Here is an 8,546-nt window from a genome sequence, read left to right on the forward strand (position 1 = left end):
AGTTCTCTTACTTGAGTGTACACTCCAGCACGCTGTTCTATGTTATTTCTCTTCATCGGGTCTTTTTTCAAGTTTTTATAGTTTATATATGGAAGATCCATTTTGATGTTACTATTCTTAAATTATTGTATTTTAATTGTTTATTACTTCCCCAGTAGCTTATTTATTTCTCCAACTCCTTTCCTAACTGGGAAATTTTTACCTGTTGGAGCCTTTGGGCTCATAGTATTCTGCTTTTCCAACTACTTAATAATAATAATGATAATAATAATAATAATAATAATAATAATAATAATAATAATAATAATCAGGATTCTCTCAAACTCTAATCCTCCCACACCTTCTGTCTCATTCATCTGGGTCACTGTTTCTCTTTCTGATTGGTTTTTTGTTACTTGTGCTACCAATTCATTTGTTTATTCATACAGTCAATTTTGTTTCCGATAATTCTATCGTCTTTTCCAAACCTGCCATAAATTAATACATTTGCAATTTACACAAATGATGAACCAACCCCTGACATGATTAAAGACATGAGTGAGGCTATAAAAGGTTGCATTTGTTTTTGTACATATATATATATATATATATATATATATATATATATACATACATAAATATATACATATGCGTGTTATATATATATATATATGTGTGTGTGTGTGTGTATATATATATGTATATATATTTATATATATACAGTACATATATACATATGTATATATATATATATATATATATATATATATATATATGTAAATATATAATATATATATATATATATATATATCAATATATGTATAATACATATGTATATATATATATATATATATATGCAATATATAAATATATATATATGCATATATATATATATATATACATATATATTTATACACATATATATATATATATATATATATATATATACATATATATATATATATATATATATACATTATATATATATATATATATGCATATATATACACATATATATACATATAAATGTATATATATATATATATATATATATATACATATATATACGTTTGCGGGCATGGACTGGCACGGAAAGACCGCAAACAAACGAGTGGAAGGTCATGTGTAAGACCTTTGTTTTGCAGTGGAGTAGTAACCAATGATGATACACACACACACACACACACATACATATATATATATATGTATGTATATATACACATATATATACATATAAATATATATATATATATATATATATATATACGTTTGCGGGCATGGACTGGCACGGAAAGACCGCAAACAAACGAGTGGAAGGTCATGTGTAAGACCTTTGTTTTGCAGTGGAGTAGTAACCAATGATGATACACACACACACACACACACACACACATATATATATATATATATATGTATATATATATATATATATATATACATATATATATATGTGTGTGTGTGCGTGTGTGTGTGTGTGTGTGTGTGCGTGTTTGTGTATCATCATCATCAGTTTTTGCTTCGTAGTGTCATACCTCGAGCTTGACAGCTCGAAGCAACAAAATGTTTGAACGCAATAGTTTGTTTTGCATGTGCTTCTGAACGTACATGCATTATAAGCATTATGATTGCCAACGGTTACATAAACGTTACTGGGTGTAGTAACGAGAACTTTGGGTGTGGAGGAAATGCCCTCTTAAATCTAGATGAAGTCACTAGTAGCAGGGTGACGGATTGGGCTTAAGGCAATAGACAAGATGTCTCTTCGGCTTCTACTCTCGATGCCTGGTGGATGGTATTACTAAATATATTATGGATCGGCAAGGGTCACTTGCTTTAGTTAGATAGGCACTGCACATCACAAGGAACGGGCTATCCATTAATGTATCTAGCCAATGAATCTAACTGTGGCCCTTTGCGTCAATAGGCATGGTAGGGGGAGATGATGAGGCTGATATAATTTACTAATTGGTCAGAAGTCTCCCCGTTAAGTACATTAGAAACTTCCCATAAAGTTCATCCAATCCAATTGAAAGGTATGTAGTATTTAGTCCCTTTATAGAAGCCTGTCATTCAAATCTATTAAACTCTCTCTCTCTCTCTCTCTCTCCTCCTATCTCGTCTCTCTCTCTCTCTCTCTCTCTCTTTTTCTCTGTGTTGATTATTTCAACTATTATTTTATACACATAATTGAATAAATTTAACAGACTTGGTGTTACCGATTTAAGCATTTAAAGACGAGAGAGAGAGAGAGAGAGAGAGAGAGAGAGAGAGAGATTGGCGCAAGTAGTTGTTGGAACGACTTTATTTCATCAAATTGCAAGACGGGTCTTGCTGAACACTAAATCCCTATCTGCGATTGACGTTTTAGGATCTTGGCTAATATTCTAAAGATATTTGGAAGCACCCTTTCCACCCCTTTTACCTCCCTCTTTGTTGTTAACACTGAAAATGGTCCTTAGCTGTCAAGTTGTTGTGATATATACACATATACATATATATACGTATATATATACTTATATATATGCATCTATATATATATATACTGTATATATATATATATATAATACTGTATATATTATATATATATATATACATACATATATATACACACATATACTGTATATATATATATATACTTACATACATACACATATATACATATATATGTATATATATATATATACAAATATATATATATATATATATATATATGTATATATATACATATGTGATGCGTTGTTGGGCATTTTCTTTTTCTTTCATTAAGCTCCACTTTAATATTATTTAATTAAATAAATGTATCTCTTTCAAGCATATCAGTGCAATTTAATTATTTATAATGAGACCCTTAGGAAAGTGGGTGATGGTAAAATGCTGTATAGTTCCTTAACTTTACTTCCTGAACTTGATGTACATTAGTTTTACAGTATTCTTCTACGTGGAATAATTTGGTTTTAAATATAGACTAGAACAATAAAAAAAACTCTTGAAGATTGGAGGCTGCAACCGTAGACTTCTGCTACCACTTCAGCATTCGGGATGCGAACTCCATGAGTTCGCTGTGGGCAATTAGGGAATCGCTTCTTCATAAATGTGTCCACTCATTGACACTCTTCTTGGTAATATCTCCTTCATCGAAGATAATCTTATACCTCCCGGTTGAAAGGTAATTTGTTGGCAGTTAGGGAACTCGGTCCTTCCGTTGTCCGTCTTTGTAAAATATCTTGTAGTTAACTTGACGTTTAGTTAGTGCGGGCCAACTATGCACCAGAGGTAGGGCCTGCCCCATGATGGGGGAGAGGGGAGAAGGGACAACCGATTATTGCGGTTACTTGTAGGAAAGAGCCTCTTCCTCTATGCGTTTGTTGCTTAAGTATCCCAGAACAAGGGTGTTGTAATTGCGTCACGTCATGTGACTCTTCTTGTCTTCTATTGGTCCCTTCTTCTGATGTAATGGTAACGTCATACATATGTCACTTCCGGTTTCTCGGCAAGCGATTCGATGTGCATTTCAGTCGCGTGAGTCACACGGTATGTTTCATCGTTTGGCCGGTTGTTTTCGCTAACTTTACCTTCGACTAAGCACTTTTCATCAATATTGGCTCTGAAGTACCACTTCACTCCAACTTCTTTCTTTCTCTCTCTCTCTCTCTCTCTCTCTCTCTCTCTCTCTCTCTCTCTCTCTCTCTTTATTTCAGTGTCTCTCTATCGTTTAACTAACGAACAAAATTCATAAAATACTTAATCAAATACACATATGACCTTATTCAGTATGAAATTTTTTCCTTTACATGACACCACTCGGTCACGTACCTGAATTCCTGTGGAATTCACATCTTATTAACTCATTTCATGGTTTACCCAAAAATAATTCATCAATAATTCATCATCACCAAAAGAAATACATTTTAACACAATAAATCAAAATCATCATCATCAAAATAATATGCATTTCAACACAATAATTCAAAATCATCATCATCAAAATAATATGCATTTCAACACAATAAATCAAAATCATCATCATCAAAATAATATGCACCTTAGCGCAATAAATCAAAATAATCTTCATCAAAAGAAAATTATCATCAATAATTTTTAAAATAATGCAATTGCATACGTTTATCGTCAATATATGTTAAGGAAAAACTTCCTGTTCCCTTCAAATAATTCAACACAATATTGAAACATATTATTTTTCTTAATTCTTGATAATGGAATATTTAACCCTTAATTCCCTGGGTACGTAAGGCAAAATTAATAATGTCTTTGTGTTCAACTGTGCAATCAACGAGGAAATGCCTTTACATTTAATTTCTATTCAATTCATATTTTCCATTACCTATGACCTCAAAATCTCGGTCTTATTGATGTAAACACAAAAATCATTTCTCAAATGCAATGCAATAAATGACAGAAAATAAATGTTCAAACATACATAACATCAATTCAAATCAATCAAAATGTTTCTGCAATAAAAATAATTATGTGCCAAGCACATTATCACTCATCAAGAGTATTACTCCTTTGTAATCAATATTAACAAACATTTGTTAAACATCATTATGGTACCTTATTTACTCATCAATGTTATCATGATAAATCATTGTTAGTTAATGGCATCAAAAGAAATATTTCTCACTTTCATAAAAATGCATCAAAACTATTCAAACTCTTGTCATAAAATAATGAGTAGAACCAAAACTCAAATATATCAATGTCTTAAATCATCAAACATCATAATCATTTCATAATAAAGAAACATATTCAATACATAACAAAAACATGTTTATAAATTTGAATCTTATTTGCACCTTGTCTGCATATCATTTTTATCTCAATAACTTCAATTCTAAAATATATTGCATTCAGAAGGATATTCATAAAACTCAAGTGACAGGAACTTACATTTCAATGTTAAAACTTTTCTTTAAAGAAATCAATTGCAGACTGTCTCAATTAAAACAGCTTATTTATCTTTTCTTCCAAGGATTCATCTACTACACAGGCATAAAAATCAATTCGTGTGTTTCCACACTCACTCTTTTTAACTTCAAAATGAAAGGTTTAATGATTATAATTTTCCATATGTACTTAATTGTACACTATTACCTACATAATTATTATGGGCCTAAAATATCCCTTTGAGACATTCAACTTCTAATTTCATTATTGGTGCACATTTTATTTTTAATTACTTAAATCCTTTCCTTTCTTCGTAATTATTTAAGTTAACTTAATCATCATCAAAACATAATAAAATTCATTGAAAACATGCATGTTTATCATTGTTACACGTGTTACACACACAAAAAAATATTAATCAATGCATTGCCTATAAAATGCAGTAGTAATTCTTTTGCTCTAATGGCATCATTATTTATTCAAACTTGCAAACAAAATCAATACATTTGTAAACCTTCAATCACCTATGGGTTCATATTTCACCTGTCTTCATTACCCATAACTTTATCAAAAACATTTCATGTCTGTGATCCCTTAATTAATTGTTTGGAGACATTTATGATTTGGACCTTCTTTGTTCATTACGGAATACATATTCAAATTCTAGGATAACACACTTTACATAATTAAAAGATTTCACTCATTTGTTACCCTCAATATTTGTATGAGTGCCCATATATTTTTATTTCATTTCCCAAGGAGTTTAGTAGTCTTTCTTAAATCTACCTAACGAAAAAAAAATCTGTTTCCCATATACCGAGTTATTTCAAAGTAAATTTGTTCTCTTCAAGTAATTGTTATTAGTCTTCTATGTTGGTCTATATATAGTTCGCAGAACATCCTCAACCCCTTCCTATTATTTTATTTTCCCCTTTTTCTCTATTTGAACTTGAATTATCATGGCTTATTTCACCCTTCTTACTACAAGAAAAATATTGCACCGTTTTCATTAATCACTAGTAAATTCGGGTGCATTGCCCGAGAGAGTATCTCGAAACATGAATGTCTAGTTATTTATCCGGGTCTCAAATTATTCTGTTACAGACTCATCAACCCTTTCATTGTTAAATCAAATTTTATGTAGACCAGTATGTTTTTATCATTTGTCAAGTTCTGGGAACAGAGTCCCTGGTAATCCATTGGTACCACCACTATGGCAATTGAAAAAATGAAATCGTAATTTCTAAAGGATTCTTACCTTTATATGACCTTTATACTTCTTATATGTCAAAAATTAACTCATCATTAAATGCAATCTTTGATTACTGGATGTCCTACTAACTTGAACATGAGTTTTTGTTAGTATTTTGTTAGTATGTCAGGAATTTCTATTCATGAGCAAGTATTTCTCCTTATTCTTTGTACGTATTCCTTTAAGCAATATGCAATCCTGTTATATGATTCCTATTTTGGGAGTAATTCACCTACAATATTTCTAGTAACCCTTGGTTTCTCTTGTTCTATTTTAATTATTCCTATTTCTAGGTCTCTTGCCTGACAACTGAAACAGAATACTGGTAGTTATATTTCCTTTTAACATCTTCCTGTCTCTTTTAAATAATCCTTCTTTTATCATCATAAACCTACCAATACAGTGATTTATCCTGGACAAACATCCAGTACTTTAAGGCTCCTAAGATTCCTTTTATTCTTTCATCAACAATAGTCCTTCTTGGACAGCGAAATTACAATCATTCTTATGATCAATGAGCACACATACTCTATGCCCTACACAAATTTTTAAACTTCTCTTGAACATTATTTGGATAATCTATCCTACTCGGTTATTTTTCATTCAATTTAAGACTACTCTCATGATTCATTACCCTTCTTCGGGTTTTACCTTTTTAGTGAGACATTTCTTTTTATATTTATGAGGCTTCACACATTATTTTTATAACTCCTGGTTGAGAGATCGGGTTAAGGTAATGTAGGATCAAAATTCATTTCTTTTCATTATTTATAGCCTTCTATTTCATTAGCACACTACATATTTTTAGGTTAACTTTATTTTAAGGCTTGGGTAATTTAGCAAATACTGCTTATTATCCCTAAGATCCTATCATTCCCCAAAAAACTTCTACATCTGTCAAATCTTAGTGGAGAAGGATTTCCACTTTAACCCTTATTTCTCTACATATCTTGAACCTATCTACTCTTTTTACTTACCCTATTCAAATCTAGGGATGGGTCACTCTTTAATCTGGCTCTTTATCCTGCTATTCTCCCTATTCTAGACTAGTTCTATTATTCTTATGGCTCTATATTCTTACTAAACTTAGTAACATCATTCTATAGGCTTGTTCATTGTCTCCAAATTTAGATCATCATTCTGTCAATAGTTAGAGGAGCTGAGTGAGCCCGTCGACTTCACTCTAATTTCAAACATTCTTCGAAATGCTAATAGCCGTGAATGGCTTGTATTCTTTGACCATGGTACTTACATTATTCTCTATGTATTTTACTCCTCAATAATCGAGCCAAACATTATTTATTTATCGGGATAGACATGTCATTTATATTCTACTTATGATGATCTAACTAGTCTAATACTTCTATCCTCATTGGGTAACATATCTCGGGAGATTTATAAGGAGACTTATTGATTCATTCTAACACTCACCGTGTTCCTTATGGGGCGTTGGCTGATAGGTAATATTTCATGATTCATACTGGTATTTAAATAGTATTAACAAGTTTTGGCAGGTTCTCTGGGCAGGTTCTGGCGCCGATGTTTCTATTCTAATTTGCCTGACCTATCGCCTGCAATGGCTAATCTCTGCCTATTTCTCATCTATACTTCTATGCTCCTTATGGTAAATTTTGCCCCTTTCTGATTACTTAACTGTAATCTCTACTCCTTTATTTTAGAAGTCATTACTCGCCATTCAGATGAGTTATTTTATCCGGAGTAGTATTAATTAATTAGTGTGTTTGTATTTTCCTTCATCTGAACTGCATTATTGTCTCTTTTGACAGACTCTGGCATCCTATTTTTAGCTAACCTATCTTCTTTATCTCTGCGGGTTATTTTTATTTAGGCATCATTATGACTTCTCTAGCTAAATTCTAGCTTTTTATATTTTCAGTTCTGATCAGACTTTATTTACTTAATAGCATCATAGCTCATTTATTATTCATATGCCTATATCTTCATCTTAAATCTTTGTGCCTAACCGCAACATATTTCTTTTAATTCTATAAGCCTATAGCTTCAATTGCCTATGACATTTATTTCTTGGAATTCCCTCTTTATTTAGGGTATTCTATTTTATTCACTGTATTTCTGTCGACATTCTATTTTATTTATATAGCGCCTGTCATATATTCACAAGGAGTATATCTATTGTTGGCTACTTTTCCTATTTCTTAACTCTCTTTCTCCATGTCTTTCTAATCAATTTCCATTTCCCTTTCTTAGTCTGGAGTCTGTTTCTCCTGTCAAATTCGTCTCCTACAAAGTGGCCAGTTTTGTAAAAGACTTGTCTTAGACAAGTAGAATCATACCCTGACTATCTCATTTTTTTTCTTTATTTTAAGCCTGCACTTCTCACAAATAAAATTCATACTTCATCATTGTATCGTTTTTGAACGATATCTTA

The sequence above is a fragment of the Palaemon carinicauda genome, chromosome 11, assembly GCF_036898095.1.
Source record: "Palaemon carinicauda isolate YSFRI2023 chromosome 11, ASM3689809v2, whole genome shotgun sequence".
NCBI lineage: Eukaryota > Metazoa > Arthropoda > Malacostraca > Decapoda > Palaemonidae > Palaemon > Palaemon carinicauda.